The sequence below is a fragment of the Adelges cooleyi genome, unplaced genomic scaffold (assembly GCF_023614345.1).
Source record: "Adelges cooleyi isolate 19-005CV unplaced genomic scaffold, UGA_ACOO_1.1 ACOO_flye_CR_arks_rails_tigmint_CR_PRNA_30, whole genome shotgun sequence".
Classification (NCBI taxonomy): Eukaryota; Metazoa; Arthropoda; class Insecta; order Hemiptera; family Adelgidae; genus Adelges; species Adelges cooleyi.
The window spans coordinates 11,365,119-11,384,378 of NW_026095971.1; the positions used below are offsets into that span (position 1 = coordinate 11,365,119).

Here is a 19,260-nt window from a genome sequence, read left to right on the forward strand (position 1 = left end):
TTGTAGGTATAATAAAATTACCTTTTTTGTTTTTACTTTTTTTAATTGTCTACAAAATATGTTACAATGTATTCATTATTTTGATTAGTTATTTTTTAGTTAATCATTATTAATTCAGTTTAATTTTGACCCAATAAACTTTCATAGAAAATAGCTACAACAAGTTTGTTTAAATTCAAATACATACCTATAATTAAGTAAAGTACAATACTCAGATATTTATAATATAAAATCAATGTCTTTTTTTTTCTATAGCAAATCTTTCAATAATATCATCTTCATTTAAGGGGATTCGATATTGGCCGTTTTTTTTTTCAGTCAAAACACATCATTTTTTTCCATCGCACGGGCCGAACCAGAAATCCGATAAGTAATTTCAACACAGATTTGAATTCGCCACGAAATTTACTTAGGATCGGTCAGGGTACTTTTTTCAATTTTTAATTTTAACCATTCCAAATTTGATTTTAAAATTTAAAATTTTAAAATTTTATAAAAAGTACGCTGACCGATTTCAAGTAAACTTCATAACGAATTCAAATCTGTTTTTAGCGACGGAACAAAAAATTTACTATTATATTAAAATGGCTTTTACTCATAGACAAAATGATTTAAATTGAAAATAATACCATGAAGCTTATACAAATTAACAGGTAAATTAATTGACATGGTCGAAATTTATTACAACCACTTTTTTCTTGGGCCAAAACTCGGGCCAAGGGGGGGTGGGCGATCGCCCCAACGCCCCCCTCAAATCCACCACTGACAATTTTTGGTTGTTTTTCTAGTTCAACATAACATTTTGAGATGTCGATGATGAACAATAAGTTTTAAGTTTCTAATTTTTAATTCTCAAACAATTTCAGTTAATTTTATGATAGTCTAAACGTATTTCTTATAAATTAATAGACTTATATCGCTCTTACTCTAATACAATTGTATTATTGTAATATTATCAACAAAGATAATCTTAAATATTTTATTCATTATAACATTATTGAATATACCTTTGTTTTTGCTTATTTAGCGAAAATAATAATAATAATATGGTTAACGAGAGTTCCCCCGTACCTGCATTTAAACAAAGTACCTACCTATCTCGCTAAATTTCAAACTTATTCGCCTTTTTTGGTAAACACAGTTGTAACTCTCTTCCTTGTCTCGTTTTTTTCTCACCGCTGACATCTTAGACGTTTAATAAGAATATTTTTTATTAAACGTAATATGTAATAACAATAATAATTACTTGAGTTGTTCGCATAACAAAGGAGTTTAAAGTCAGCAGTTACGTTTCCTTATCTGAAACAAAAATCAAATTAAATTAGTTTTCTTTAATAATAATATCGTTGTACGTTTCGATTGTAGTATACAAACAATTTAAGTAACAATTTAGGAATGCAATTTTGTTTTTTAGCTCAAACTCCATTTTGGGTCACTCTAAGAATAATACTACTAGGTTTTAATGTTTACCTTACTGTTTACTATTATGATAAATCTATGAGTGACCAAAACTATTTTTTTAAGCTATTATAAAACTGTCTTTATAATGAATTCGTAAGTAACCATTTCGAAGAAAAAAATGCATTATCTAATTTTTTCCATTATTTTTATCTAAAACTTAAGTTCTTGAAAAAAACATTTTTTTAAATGATAATTTTATTAAATATCTACTGAAATTTTTTTTTTGTAAATTTATTAAATTTTAAAATTGTAGGTATTTGACTATATAATATATTTATATTAAAAACTTTCATTTGAAATACAAAAAATCTTTAATTAAGTTAACTTAATTTATCCTATTATTATTATATATTTATATAATTTGTTATTGTTCAATACTCATACAAAAAATTATTATAATACATTTGAAAATATGCACCACAAACTTATTATTTTAAACGTATAATTAAATAAAACAATTTAGATATTTCTAATAAGTAATTATTTACAAATATACTCATAATTATCCAAAGATGTTTGATTTTTAAAAAAAACATAAATATGTTGTTTAGCATAGTTAATGCCTATGGAGAAATGCTACGAGCTGTACGCAATATACATGTACACTTTGCAGACCAATATTACATTTACATAAACAACTCACATTTATTATTATTTACTACACATTATAATCTTAATTAAACATGTTAGCAAAACATAAATCGTAATTTGTATATTGTTTAGTTGATTCCGCGAATTTACATTCTTAATAAGGGACTGTTATTTTATTTATGCTTGCGTAATTAGACTTAGAATCAGGTAGGTATGAAGAAGAAGTTGATGTGGAAAGAAATGACGGACTTTTGAAATTGATTCTTGACTGCAGTCTTAGTAGAATAAATGAATAAATTATCAGTAATTTTGTATTTAATTGTATCGACATCCAAGTCTGGTAGATTATAATCTAAAGCGTTTAAGTAGGTTCTAATTGACTCTCCATTTTTTTTTTCATTAGTCATCTAATACACAGCAAACGCGACCGAAGTTTCTAGACAACGGGGCGATGAAACGTTTATCTATATTATTGCCAGCAATAGAGGTTTGAACAACAGAACTTAGAGCTCTCGGGCATGCCAATAAAGCGTCTTTTGAAAGGACCGGCTGGTCGTCCTTTCCTACATTGCCAGTACACTCTGTTGGCCCGTCCTAAACAGTAATAATAACGCGATAATATTTTACATTATAAACCAGTGTAGTACCGGCGAGTACGTTTAACGACTTTGTAGTAAAAAACGTCTTTTGACTCGTCGATATGAACAGTGTCGTTGAGTGCAAAATGTATCGGAACGATCGAGGGAAAAAAAATTCAGATGTTTGCGCTACAACTATTAGTTACATTCTATTTCCGAAACATGACAGGCACAACAGTTGGACAGCATTTTGAAATCATCCATAAAAGTTCATCAGCACCGAAAGCTCGATCCAGCCGGCTCGATTAAAACCGTATAACAATGTATACATTTGCTATTATTTTTTTTTTTTATGTCGTTTGATTTCCGGCATTTTTCATTTTAAACCCAAAGCGTATAATGACAGGTCGAGCCGAAAAAAATGATACACAGTCGGTAGACGGTGGGTGGGAGGGAGGGTACCTTTTAAAGGAATAATCGCAATATTGCTTTTTGTATTTCTTGTCGTTGAATGTTGCCGGAATTAAATCCATAACGCGGCGGACGCCCTTCGGAGTTCAGCTATACACAATATAAGCCGCCGGTGTGCCCCCATAACGTTTTTTACTTGTCAAAGACGTTAAGACGTTAAGCGTGCATACCGTGCGTGCATAGGCAAATGCGCCTATCAAACATAGCAGTCGTGCACGTATACAGCATAATATTATGTGCGTTTTGGTGGTGGGTTCAAGGCAATGACCGTCGGTTTCCTCTTTAATCGCCGTCGCTCGCACGCGCTAATAATAACGTCCAGCCGTATATATTCAAACAATAAAAATATAACAATATAAAAAAAAATAGGTTTAAAAAAAAAAAACATGAATTAAGTTCAATTAAGTACGCATGTGTGTGCATGTGTTACAGGCCCGTCGACTACACCGAAGGACATATTTTTTTTCATCCAGCGAGCAGCCGACTTTGGTGTGTAAATACTTTTTTAAAATGTAAACCAAAAACCAAACAACAATCGAGATTAAATTGGTTTAAAACAAAATTAATAATCATTAGACATTATGAAAAGTGACCATAATAATTGGGCGAAAAAACTCCTAGATATGAATAATACTATTGTGTTAGCACTGTTAAGCAATTTAGAACGGCAACAATAATTGTATAATAAAATTAATGAACAACTTGCAAATGTTTATAACATTTACTTAGCATTCACACATTTAATTTGTTTCTGAAACTAAATGTCGCGCATATAGAATTGCTCAGAAAATCGTTATGTGTTAATATGTTTATGAGGAAATATGTGTTAGGGGTTACTTTTAATAACAAAAATTGTTGAGTTCAGACTATTATTCCTCATATCCTACTATTACAATCAGACTAACAATAAATGTAAAACTGCGACCAAAACAAACAATATACATAAACACCGAAAAATGTCTTTAGGCGTACAAGATGTTAATTTTTTCTTCGGTTTAGACTTATCGTTTGATCAAGATAGTTATAACTCGTAATGAAATGCCAAATAAAGTAGATTTTTATTATCAGTTGAAAAAACTAGTTTAAGGACGTGTTAATTTGTTTAAACGGCTTTCACGAATTCGGCTAGAATAAATATTTTAGGTTTCAACAAGGTACAGACTATAATAATTTATCAGACTATAAATGGTATAATATATTTAACTGTATAGGCTGTACGCTGTACACTTTAGTAAGCACACAAAGCAGTCAACAGGAGTCTATCTAAGAAGTGTCTTTAGTCACTGAAAAACAATCAGTTTTAAAAATCAATACTTACTAGACTTTCAGTCGAACCCAAAACAGTATTTTTTTTATTATAAAACTCAAAAAACTATAGAAGTAGTGTTTTTCTATACAAAAAAACGGCGCATACAATCTATATTCTACCCCGTGTAGACGCTATGGGGTCTTTGGATGGGAAAACGTTTATCTATAATCCAAGACGTACGCAACGAGTAAAAAGAAAAAAAAATGTATATAAATATATATATATCTGTCTAGGATCTTATATTAAAAAAACCGGGATTGAAACTCGGCCAAATCTCCCGTTGGATAAAAACGACGACAATTGAAATACCTATATTATTCACTTTATCTTGTTTTCTTCTATAATAATATTCTCCTTTATTCTGTAACGCAAATATTTTCTTTGTTGTTTATTTTTTTTAACGGGCCGATATTTTAATTTTGATGTCGAGCATATTAATATATTATTTTACGAAAAATGATTCCGTCATCCACCTTCTAGTGTATTAATAGTTCCTTTTGATTTGGAATCATAATGTCCACTGAAAAACTAGCTGCTGTTATCCTATTTTTTCATACTTGAAATTTCTACTCGGGCGCGGTTCTTATTAGGATTTATTATAAAAGTGTAACCACAGAATGAATATTATTTGAATTCTATATGCTTACTGTCCTGGCCACCGTGTAATCCGCCAATTTGCCTGACAAAATGTCTTTATGACGTGGAGCTACGCCCAAACAGTGTTTATATTTATACTTACATGCACATTAATACGTTGTTAATTTCGAGTAATAATCATTTTCCTTGGCGTTGAAATAAAATTGTATAAGTCTGACCGCGTTTTTATGTAAGCTTGTAGCGTGCACGCCTATATTCGCGATGGTTAGTTACGGGTAATTTTAAAAATAAGCACTACGCGTACTTGATGAGAAAAATCTAATACTCAAAGTTGTATAACGGCACGTACATTACAATTTGTGACTGTAGCTAATATTAGCTAAACCTTAACGGCCAAAATTTAAGCTATAACGAAGATCGTAACGACCGGCAGCTGTTAGATTTTAGGCCCTTTTGAGTTATTTTTACAATATATATGTTGACATCCTATTTTTGACCACATAATCAGCATTTTTTCCATTACAAATGTACCTATTTTGTTTTTAATAAATTTCTTCGCAGTTATTTTTTCATTAAGCAATGTAATTAAATGTTGCGATTCGGTTCTTTTCAAATTTCCCCTGACATAAAAACGTCAAATACAGCTTTTATACAAGTAAATGTCTATACAAGTCGTCAACAGAAACACACTAAATGATTAAAAACACGGTTCCAAAGAGAATGCTTTTATCAGAATTCCTACACCGTCGAATGATAAATAATGCCTACACGAGCTTTGAACGCATTCCTTTTATTCTCGGTACAATTTCTTAAGTTGTAATCACTATAAAGCTTAACAGTTTTCAATAAGCAAATTATTTAAAAGAAAAAAATCACATATCAATTCCTACTCAGCTCCTAAAATATTAGGTATGTATGTGTGTATGTGTGTAAACAGTTACAGCGAAAAATTATTACGGTCTACAAATGGCTAAAGAGAACTAGCAGTTGTACCAGAAAAATGGAATGATAATAATAATAAAGATAAAGATAAAAAGCTATGTTTTTACCGAAATTACACCATAAACGTTGGACCGAAATTCCGGGTCGCGGGTTTTAAATCTGATGGGTCTTACGCTTAATCTCCGCCCATAACTCACTTCACACAATTTCAAAAACTTGGTTGCAAGATATATTGTTTAAAGAAAATAATGACACTATTAAAGTACTGGAAAAAGATAACAACCGTAATGTCTTTATTATATTATTTTATTTATAAATACAGTCTTCTGTATATCTCCAACAATGTATAGTTTATATTTTGTAATACGATTTAAGTATTAACTTTTCATCATTGAATTTAGCTGTTATTAAAAATATTTCTTTGTAGTTATTCAATTATTGTTTGTGTTAGAAATGTGTATTTTTAATTATAGTAATTTAAAAAAACAATTAAAGTTTGCAAAAAAAAAAGTGAAAAAATGATTATTATTTCAATTTTCAATTAAATAAATATATTACTGTAATCGAATTTTTTACATTATAAAATATCATACAATTCTTAATTTCTATTAATATTTGAGAACTAATATGTGTTTTATTCTTTGCGTACATACATAATATTTTCTCTAGGATCTCATAAAATATCATATTGTTATTTGTGAAGTTACCTTTGGGAAAAGCATGCAAATTAAACTTCTTTGATCACGGAAACCAAAATATTAGCGATTGTTGACGAAGTTTTTGTTCTATTTACTAAACATTTGCCAAAATGTCATACTTTAATTGGATTTTACACAGAAAAATATGCAAAATTGAAACCACTTACGGTAGGTAGATACATATTACTTTGTGTTGTTTATTATGTGTTATCAGCGTGTTAACCTATTGGTATCGATAGTATTCTATCGATGTTATATATTTATGTTTATACGGGCCGAGTTATTAAAATGCAAGGGAGAGAGAGGGTTTCTGTGGGTAGGAATTTCATAATATTATTATGATAATTTCGCGGAGTCGGTGTTCCAAAAAGTCACCCTGTTGAGCAATTATTATGCGCTTAGTATAATATTATTATGGTTTATAAGCGGACGGGCTCAGGTAGACGTCAAACGGCCGTATAGGGTCCTCGTATAACGTGTGCAAAGTTATAAGGGACGATGCGCGGCGGTAATCTATCATTTGGGACAAGAAATCGAGTAGAAAGAGCCGTAAAATATATTAATATATATACACGGGCGGCTTACACCACACACACACACACACACACAGACCATTATTGACCACAAAATATTATCGTACATTTTCTCCGTTTTGATAGCAAGAAATTGCTGACGCACAGAAAACGCGAACCCATCGAAAAGCATCATCGGTCGCGGCGGTGAGTGCGGCTGCGGACAATAATTTATCAAAACTTCATCGACGAAACCGCCCCCAAAAGTTAATTTTCCCTTTTCATTTCACCTGGTAATTGAACACAACATTGCGTCGGTTTTTGTTATCCAACAGGGAAAAAAAATAGTATTAAAATGCATCACAATGTTGATTAATCGATCAAACGACAATTTCGATTCGATTACATTAGGGCCTATACATTATCATAAGTACTCGTGGTATGACATTAAACTAGGTAGACAGAGTTAGTTTTACAAGGTATTTCAGAGTTGGTTTTTCTCAAACGTGCACAACTATTACAGGGTGATATTTTTAATGTAAAACATTCGTTTCCCCAGAAAATAACTACAACTTGTTAGTTTTTCTATTTAAAAATATTTCTTTTTATGTTATTGTACAATATTATGAAATTGCCAATTGTCTACGTATTTCAGTAGCATTATCAACTTTTGAAATCTTGTTGGAAACGAATAATTTGCTGAAAATGTTGACTGGTCGATAACAAGTTTTGTATAATTATTTTTAAGTTGAGGACAGGAGGAAGGGTGGAGTTTAGTAATATTTTTATCTGCGAGAATTAATCAACTGCATTCCATCACCTAACCTAAATTTCGAAGTCTCATAACTTTAATAGTAATTATTCAAAACTTGACTGGTTATCGAGCAGTCAACATTTTCAGCAAATTATTCTTATTCTAAGAAGTTAGTTAAATTTGTACGTTACGCTTTAGAAAATAATTATTTTTTTACTGAATACGGTTAATATTTAGTATTTTTGTAGTATTGTTCAATAACATAAAAACAAATTAATTTAAAAAAAAAACCTACAAAGTTGTAATTATTTTCTGAGAAATTGAGTGTCTTACGGTAAATGGATCACCGATATAATATTAAAAGATATGTATGTGTATGAGCTGTATACAACGTTAGCTTTAACAATATGTATTTTTTTTTTATTCTATTTCAAACGATGTTCTCGCTCGAATTGATATTGTCTAATTATAATTAATTAACGCTAATTGGACACCGGGAAAAATATGCGACCGGTATAATATATTATAGTACACCCGTTGATATGTGTGTGTGTATTTGTGTCTATTATATATTATTACATAGCTGAATGCTTCCACTCGTGCCATACACTGTCTACGTTTTTATTAATTGCTAACGATTGGGAAATACAACGTGTTTTTAACAGCGTAAAAGGATAAAAAAACATAGAGCGTAATATATATAATAAATAATAATATTATTCAGATGTATGCATACATGTATGGTTTTTTTTATACGGCAAGATTAATAGTTTTTAATTCATTGCCCGTCGATTGATCGTCCAGCTACAATGTTAATTTAAGTTTATTTTCATGATCCTTTTCCCGTCAGCTATCACACAATGTTTTACAGAGACATGTCATGTTATTCCAAATATGGAAACATCATTTTTATTTATTAATAGAGATATCGATCGAATTCATATCGTGTTTGACAATAGCTGTCGATCTCTGTTTGAAATATCAGAACAATTAGCTTTTTCATAAATAATGCGGATCGTCGACTCGCTTCGACCGCAAAACAAAAGGAACGGCCGTGCCGGGCTCCATTGGGAAAAAACAGTACAACACTATTATACCAAAGTATATGCCGATTACAATAATAAGTCCATTATAGTAAATTAGGCTCTTTTATTGTCGGTACAAGCTTATTATTATTTTTTTAATTGGAATAATAATTATTATACAGCGATATCCGCTACGGGCCGAATGAAAAACTACTAAAAAAATAAATCTACACTGTGGTTCCCCGTTTCCTCTTCTTTATGTGAGAATTATTTAAAAAATGTAATTTAAAGTTTTCTTCATAGAAACTTGTCTGATCTGGTCGAACAGAAATTCACGAAACTAACTTGTAAGCTGTTTAGGTAGGTATATGTAGTTCATTTCACTTCAAAACTGGCAGGTTGGCTTTAAATGCATTTCGCTTCTTATCACCGACTAGTCCTTCCCTCCTACCATCTAGCCAGTCGCCAGTTTCGTGAAAGCAAATATAACATTATTGGTACTTTACCATTTATGGTTTATGGTTACTTGTACAACAATTGACGAGTAAAAATGCTAGTGTAAATTTATAATGCTGGAGTAAAAACTAACTACGGTTTTTGTTTTATAGTAGAAAACCCGAGAAAATGAGAATTTTGTGAAATACCCGGCCATCGTGTAACAATTTTTAGCAGCCATTAGCATTCTAGAGTTAATTTCGGTATGTTTATTTAAATGGGTGTTATAAAAGGCATTAAAATTGTGACAAAAAAATTAACAACTTAGTTGTTACAAAAATGTTACTTTATTAGTTACTAGTTACTGTCAAACCAATGATCTCTACGATCGATTGGACTTTTTTATGTTCATATTCAATTCACATTGACTGTAATGTTATACAGAAACAAACGAGCCGCAAACTCTACATTAATCCTCTGTGGACCATAGATTATTGAAATATAAAGGGTTAATACTCTTTAATGACTCCCGGTTGACCCGAACGGCGATTAGTGGGAATAAATTATATACGACCATAATATTAAATATATAGCAATAGTTTAACGTGTACATAATTTTTTAGACTTTCAGTAAACTGTTCTGATGGATTTTTTTCTAAATATGTTTTAGCTTCGATGCGATAGCTGAGAAGGTATTTTTTTTTATCACCGTACCTCTCTTTCCACTATAAATTAAATTTTCTACCAGGTCTCTGGTTTACATCATATACATATTAATATACGGAGTGTTCGCTAAGTCTGGAATATCTCTATTATACCAAAAAAAAATCAGTACGGCTCCGTAAATCACACATAAATTGTGATAATTGAAGGTTGTAGCTGTTTGCGCTATGATAATGTCAAATCAGTTTACTGCTAAAATAAACTGATGTGCTTTCATCATCCTGTTATGGATAAAGCATACCATTAGTACCTACATCTATTTACAATACAACTGGCGTAACGACCGTGCTACAAGTTTTAAGCAGATAAACTTCTTCCGCAAAGTTACTTTAGTCATATGATAGAACAATTTTGATCAAAGTTATTATGATGCACATATTGCAAATGACTGCGAGGACACTTTAGAGGTGAAAGGTTCAATTTACGATTATGAAAACTGAGCGCCTTTCGCCGGAATACTAATTTCAGGTCGGCACGTTATAACGTTATAGTAATATGCGATTCCACCTATGTTCTCGCTCGTTAGGTTAAGTAAGGTTAGCAAAAGCAGTACGTGGTAATTGATAGGATACATTCCTTTACCAAAAGACAAATGAGGAACGTTTCACTCAGCGTCAGTAAAGTTATTGTGGTTATTATATAGTTCTGAGGACTTTATGGAATGAATCATTTGACTCTTAAATTGTAATTATCATAACTACATTTTTGCAGTTTTAACAAAATAACATTTGTTATTATGACTGTTATCAAAGTTAATAATTTTACCTACGATAGTATTTTAAATAAATCTTCTAAAATTAAATTAGATTAAAATTAGAATTAAAAATAAAACAATTCTAACTTAAAATAAATAACTTTTAACTTATACATAGAAATGCTCTTTTTTTTCCTTTGTTCGTTCCTTGAATGTTAATCCCTAGTTCACAACGAGGCCAGATTCTATTGTTAGTAGTAAATTGGAAAGTTAAAACTTAAGTTGGAAGTTTGTTGTTTTGTTAGTAGTTTTTAGTTCAACATACTACCTATGATTAAGTTTTTTTGATAAGAAACAACTTAACAGTATTACTTTTTAGAAATTATTATAAGTTATATTTCTTTCCATAAGTTTATTGAGGCTCAATAAAATAACTGAAAAATATACTAAAAAATGCGTTATTTGGCTTGTTGAAAAAACTAAAAAAGAAACTGAAGACAATTGTTTTAACTTATACCTAAAAAGTATATATTATGATATTTTGAAGTCCGCGGAAACCAATGAAACAAAATGTGTCAAACATTTTTTTATTATATGTTATTTCAAGTGAAAACACAATGACATTTTGGGCTAATATAAATTATGTTTTGAAACTTTAGTTATTAAAATATTTATTAGAATATTGAAACATTTATTACATTTTTTTTTAAAAATATTTAGTTAACTTAATAAAACAATAAACTATAAGTAAAAATAGTGACTTTTCGACAATGTGTTGAAATAACTACTTTTCAAGTTTATGTGTATTATTTTCGAATAATCGAAATCATAGTATGTTAACATATTAGTAACATATTGAAAATGAATAGGATCTTTGAAGAATATGTCGGCTGATGCATGGTTTATTGTGTTCAGAGAATGGTGAATCATCCTGTAAAGCGATTGTGTTGTATTCTGAAACTTTTTGGCTTTTGACGCGAACTCCGCACGATGCACGATTTCCTGGACTTGTGGTCGAACTGACACACACGAATTACTCGGACGGAACGAGCAAAACAATTCCCGCAGTGTACAGCACGTAATTCCCAGCAACGTCAAACGGCCTTAAATGATTGTCGGACGCAACCAGAGGGAGTTTTATTGTAGGGAAACTACAAACCGCTAGTTATAACATTTAATGACTGAGTGTATTACACATAGGTTGTAATTATTATCCCAACTATAATAAGTAATTTTAATTCTTAAATTATATACACGACACGGCGTCGTGTACACACATAGCCAAAGTTATGGTAGGAAACAATTACAAAGACATTTATTTACCAAATTCCCTATTCTTTTACTTATTTTAATATTTCTAATAACAACCGTGAGACGACAATTTAAAAAAAAACAACTAGAACGTCCAAAATGTTCAAAAGACATTCGGCGTATAAAAAATAATAGACCTTATTAACGACGCAATGCCTAACGACGAAAGCCTTCCATACTGTAAATCGCCTATTGTATCAAGCACAGACACCGATTATATACCTGATTATTATCAGTTTATGGCCTTCATTTCTCACATTATAGCGGTTGACCAAATTTTGAATACTAAAAACAACATTAGTCTTTACAAGTTCTTTCCGACAAGTAAATGTTCGAAAGTTTCTTATAAGTTAGTTAAAACGTAACGCTGACGACAAACGTATGTTTAATATTTAGTATACTCGCATCAGGCAACCAAAAGGTTAGGTCAAATCAGTTGCCTTAGGGAAATTAATATGTTTCGTTTGCTTCAAAAACTAGTATAATTCAACGTTTATTACAAAAAGTTGGATACGCTTCATACTAATTTCATATTAAATATTTTTAAAAGTAATAATTCGTAAATAGGTACTGGAAATATTATGTACGTTCGGGTTTTGACCACAATATAAAAACAGTATGTTTGCGGTTGTCACGTTAAGACAATTTTATTTTATTTTTTATAAGAATATTAGTATGTTTGATATGTAACTTAATGCTAGATTAGTATGTGACACTATTTATTTTCGCCGGAAATAATGAAATAATTGTATATTATTTACTATTAGACTAGATTTCAGTGGCAGTAAGTGAAGCATTCTAATTTTGTAAAGCAAGTACTCCATCGCATCAAAATATATGAAACTTGATACTATTCGTAACGAGCATCGATTAGTGTCTTACATTATTATTATTCTTATCGCTCTACGCACCACAGAAATGTTTACATAAATGTGTTCGACAAAAAGGAAATGTGTAGCAGTAAGCAAGATTTGTCATATCATTAGCGTATAGTTACATTTATTTTAATAGTTTTAATTAATATTGTCAGTCGCTTCTGAGGTCTGTTAAATTAATTAGGGTCAATGATTCCACAGTTCATGAAACGTATAAGTCAGACTATAACGCACTTGTAAGTATTTAAATGCCGAGCAAAATGTTCTATCGAAATGTTGTTTGATCGATTAAATAACTAGGAAAGTTGTTTTAGAATTCTTGAGCGGAAGTAAATAACTCACTCGGTTATTAGTTTATTACATGAGAGTGTTTTGGTACAAAGAATTCAACGAAACGCGATCAGGGCGCGGCAGTACGGAGGAAAAAGACAATGAAATTCATGGAAAATTAGAAAACCTCCGGCTGGTGTGTAAAGGCTTTATAAGGGTCGTGGCTGCCGTTGACTGTGTGTGCACATCACACAATGTCAGCACTCAGTAACATTTGACGGCATTACAAAGTTGGTTGGTTATAAGGTTTGTGTAATTTTAGATAATCATACAGAGCCCAGACACAAAAATATAAAGTTCAAGCCGCTCGCATATAATGGACGCAAGCACGTGGAAGCGCGTAATATGCTAGTGCGTTTTAACCTGTAGTGGACGTACATATATGGCGAGGGTATGCAAATCCAACCGCTAAACGTGAACGGGTATTCAGCGAGTAAGATATGTCGATTGGAATTAGGTCACATAGAATTTAACAAGACTATTATCACATTCGGCTTATCGAGGTATCAAATCTCTGAACAGGCAATCGGGAAGGAAAATATGGATAACCTAAAGTTTGGTACAATACCCAACGACATGGCGCGATTATAGGTGACCCCCAGTTGTCTGTCGAGGATTAAACAAATATTTTTAAAATTATTGTTAGTAGTAATCAACAAAAGAAAATTCGACAATTGTCGTTATTATTGTAGGGCGTAGGCACATATCGCCACCCCGGTAGAACAATGACACAACTGCAATAATTATTAAAATTTTACAGGAGAACCAAAAAACCAAATTATTTTTCATTAAAATGTTAATTTTATGAATGCACAATTAATTACTACAACTATAGTTACGTCGTTTTTCTACCTTATGTGTTTGCTATATCTAAACACATTGAAGCATTTAGTCCATTTTCCCAAATTTTGCAGTTGTGTCATTGTTCTACCGGGGCGGCGATATTATTATGTAGGCTTATTAGTTGCAATGCGTTTTTATAATAAGACGTTTTTTGGTAGAGTTGGTTTTTACAGTATAGTATTTACTTGTTACTGTCTTGAAGAAACAATTTTCAACAAAGTTTGATTGTTATTATAGTTCGGCTAAGTAGGATGATGTTTCTTAGAAACATGGCAATTATACTTGTCATTACTAACAGACATAATAATAGAATGTATGTATATTGAATTTATTTTTCATCGTTTTATGATGTATAAATTATAATATCTATCAATTGTTTCATACTTTAGAATTATTTGTATTATTCTATATGGGTGAGAAACGTTACTTTGTGCAATTCCATTAATTGGCTTATATCGGTAGGTCATGGACTCATAAATAAATCTTGTGAAAGCAGTTTCTTGTATTATTTTTAGTAGAAACTACAAATTAGGCACGTTAAAAATGGAGACACGTATTTTATTGAAATCTTTTCTTTTATTATAAAACCACAGAGGAAAAGTAACTTCAATAAATGAAATCGTGGAGTATTCCTATCGGTAAAAGAGTATTACTCCTTGCGTGTGCATGTTTACGCAATATATGTATTTTATATTATTATTATTATTATTATCATACAAGAAAAATGGCTGCGTATTATTATATTATGGTACACACTACACACACAGCTAAGTTTCATACGTTATTCATACATCCGTTTATAGACTTATCGTGAGGATTTATTGAATCGCTATCGCAGCATAGTTTATTAAATGTAATAATGGAGGATTCAATATTTTTTATATCGAACGCGTATAGTATTTTCCAATTTGAATGGAATTTAACCCTATTACGGATATATTGAATATAATTCATATATTGTAGATAATTAAGTATCTACTCTGAAAATTGGCATTGGAACGATGAGCCCGGTCGGTTTACATTACGTTAACGTGCGGTATTGCTCGTCAAAGCGTCGTAAAAACTAATTTCGGCGCTCGGTGACCTAAGCAAAAATATAAATATGCTAATCTTCAGTTGAAAAAAAAATACAAGAACTTATTTTAAAAAGAAATATGAATAACAAAACTCTAAACCTGCAGTCGAGAGTAATTAAAACTTTCATTTACCGTTTTTTGGTGCGATTAATTTATAAGGCTTTGAAATGGGACAAATATTTGGAAGAAACTCGCGGACCATATTATACATTTAAAATCGAAATGATTCGCAATTTAAAAGCCAGTCAGTAGGTATCTCTCTAAAGTCCAATTACATTTAATTGTTTTTGTAAAATATCCGAAACCGTGTAATTTCGATTTTTCCTTTTATTGTATATATATATATTTTTTTTTTTTTTGTAGAATACTGAATCTCTCTAATACCGAATGGTATTTTGTTATTAAAATAAAAGTGATACAAAAAATAAATTATTAGGCGATATTAAAACATTGGAAGGTCAAGCTCGAGTAATTGAAAATAAGTAATAAATACAAATTGTTTCACATAAAAAATTATATTATTATATTAATATGAGTAATGTTTTTCTTTTTTCGCGTTGAATAGTAAAATTTAATTTTTTGGGCGGAGTTGCTGCGATACACTAAATTCCATCCACACGATTATTATTAATTTGTTCGTCATTATCGTTTACTGGATAGTTTACCAATGAATCCGATGCATATTACAACGATTTAAATTTAAAAGTTTTCTGTACTTCAAAAAATGTGATTACAAATAGTGAAGTCGATAGACGGTCTACATTTTATTGATGACTAAATCCGAATTTTCAAAGTCTTGTCCTGATAAATATTATAATTTTTGAATTCGCTGACTTAACAGCGAGGTCTTGGTTGAGTGTAAGTTATTTCGATGTCATACAATATTATCTGCGGTTAATACGATCGTTGTTCGGTTATTCTATGAAAATCTACAGAATAGAAAACCGTCTTGTGTATAAAGTTAGACTTGTCGATTGCGTATCAAAAACAAAAGGTTTAATCCAATCTGTCGAATTTCCGACCGATTGGAATAATTCAAAGCTAACAACAAGATTAATCCACCTCAAATTACTAAATACATATAACGACGTTCAACTTTATACGTTTTTCTAGACTTCAAAACGTTCGCTTCCGATTGAGACAATGAGAACAATGAACGTCCCTCCCGTCGAGAAGTCTGCAGACGATGAAATTTCAGCCTCCTGTGTTAATTCTGCAGTCGTCAGGACACCAATATGTCATAATGCTAGTCATGATTTATTGTCGAGCCGGTCAATGATACTAATCCGTAGTAATGACCGAATATAAAAATGTAAAACATTATTGCGTCATTGATCTTCGAGAAGCAATAGCATCATCCACCAAGGTCGTTTGGAATTTATTTTATTGTTAGTTTTAATAAAGACGCATATCATCAAAGAGCTTTTAATTCATAGCGGAGATTAAAAAAAAACGCAATTATTGATGGCAACGAAATATTTAAAATAATTAGATAACATTAATTACTAGGTTTATTACATACATACAATTTCATTAGTTAAATAACTAAAATTAAGTAATTCAAGTGATAACTTTTAAATACCATTTCCTTTTCTAACAAATTTTAGATCTACATTTAAATATGATCGAGGACGGTCGCTTTTTAACTTGTATTCATTTTGAGGTCGTCCACTTATGTAAGCTCAGAAATTAATTCAATTTTTAACGTTTTTCACATGACCTATGCATTTTCAATAGGATAAGTTCAAAACATTTTGATATGTATGTAGTGAATTTTGTGATGTTTTAGCCCACGGTTGTACATAGCAAGGGCATTGCATATGTCACGAGAATATTGATTCTCGACTGTTTTATTCAAAATGAAAAAAAAAGAAAATAACAACTACGATGTCACAATTAATTTACCACTGTTCAATTATTTCTTTACCGTTTATATTGGGATTTTCAAAAAAAACTTATTTAAATAAAGTATACGAAAAAAGTACATCTGTGAAAGTCACTTTTCTTAACAAATAAAGACAACAGGGTTTGAGTGCGCGTTTATTTTTAATAAAACGGAATTTATTTTCCGAGTTCTACCGAGCTTCAGATGGGACAATCAGGATGCTATATGGGTACAATAAATAATATTCATTTTTTTTTAAATTTAAAAATAGAACTCGTATCTCATTAAAAAATTGTCTTACGAAAAAAATATTTGAAATTAAGAGAAAAAATCTTGTTGAATTTATATGTAACATGATTTTTTGGTATCTGGCCACACATAAGTCCACAGGGTGGCCACCGAGTGCCGGTATGTGACTAAAACCAACATAATATGGCATGCGGCACATCATTTAATATAAAATAATTCTAAGGACACCACTGAATTGAGAAAAAATTTTAACCCAAAATGATGTGTCACATGCCATATGCTGATTTTGGTCACATGCCGGCCACTCAGTGGCCACTCGGTCGACGCAAGTGTGGCCAGATACAAACAAATCATGTTAAGTATTACTTCAACAAGATTTTTTTCTCCTGATTTCAAACAATTTTTTCGTAAGACAATTTTTAAATGAGATACGAGTTCTATTTTAAATCATTTAAAAAAAAAAAAAAATTAAAATTATTTATTGTACCCATAGCATTCTGAATGTCTCATTTGAAGCTCGGTAGAACTTTATTTTACACCCTGTATATATATAATATCATATTTTTATATCAATGGCTATTGATATCAAACGCATGTAATAACTTATTAGCTGCTAAAATTATACTAAATTAATTTAAAATCCTATTATAGTACAAAAAAATGAAACGAAATTAAGTTAAATCATTATACAATATTGTTTACTTTTTAAGGTAGCGCGTAGGAAAGGGATGTTTTACAACTAAAGAATGGGTTCTATATTACAAGTACAGCGGAAAATAAAAACCTATTACGTATCTTAAAAAAATATATTTTTATTTTATTTAATTATCTTAATATAAAAGATAAATTAATACTACCAATTTTTCAATTGCAATATTTGAGTGTATTAATGCCATATTAACAAGTCATTGAAAATAACTTAATTTATTTCAAAAATAACTAATCATTAAATAAATGAGTAACACATAATTTACACGAAAAACTTTCATTTTTTATTATCAAAATATGGATTTATATTTATTGAATTACTATTTTTAATTGAAATATTTTTTAACTCAATATGTTACGGTTCATTAGATTAATAGTCAGTATGCCTTATTATTTTTTTATTGAATTTAGGTTTTTGTTTCATTTATTTATTAGTTCGTTAGTGTAAAATAAATACCTCATAGGCATAATTATCTCCAACACCAGTAAATATATTTATTACTATATACACTGTTTGCCTTCGAAGTATTTACATTTTGCACTCATAATTGTTTCTTTATTAATAGGCAGGCGTTGCAGTATAAAGTATGTGTATTCAACGTGGATTTATTATTGTTTCAAATTTGTATGAAACTTTAGGGTGGATGGTAGTATTTTAGTACGAAGTTAATTCGAAAACTTTTCTTTGAAAACACCGGATCCTTCAAAAACTTGAAAATTAAATACAAACGGATGCCAAATTTTGATGAAAATTCATACAGGAAAATAGTTATTTACTGTAACACATACGTAAAAAGTTGTTTGTACTTGATAAGAAAAACATGTTTAAGTAATGCAAAAAAATGTTTTAAAATGTTAAAAAATACCAGTACCTTTCACTTAGTATGTGTGCAAAATTATTTTTTATGAGGAGATCACCTAAAATATAAGCTTGGTATTCAGTACTCGTTGTTAAATTTATTGTTTATTTTAATATAACTAATATATATAATTATATATGTTTTATTATTTTTATTATAATGATAATAATAAAAAAAACTAGCCTCCTTCAAATAAATGGGATGTCATGTGATTAAGCCATCACATGTGTTACTGTGAATACACGAGGGAAGGATGAATGAGTTTTTTCCAAATACAAATTTGGTTTACAAAAGACCATTAGAATTTTTTCAATGTTAATATGTACTACAAAA

At 30.3% G+C, this 19,260-nt stretch overlaps 1 protein-coding gene across 1 annotated transcript in view; it reads right to left on the reverse strand.

The window, feature by feature from the left end:
* LOC126838206 (octopamine receptor beta-2R-like) overlaps positions 1–19,260 on the reverse strand; it is a 139,988-nt gene that overhangs the window by 62,029 nt on the left and 58,699 nt on the right. Inside the window, exon 4 of the mRNA XM_050572406.1 lies at positions 1,247–1,299. The gene's annotated coding sequence lies outside the window, so the exon portion shown is untranslated. The remainder of the gene's footprint in view (positions 1–1,246; positions 1,300–19,260) is intronic.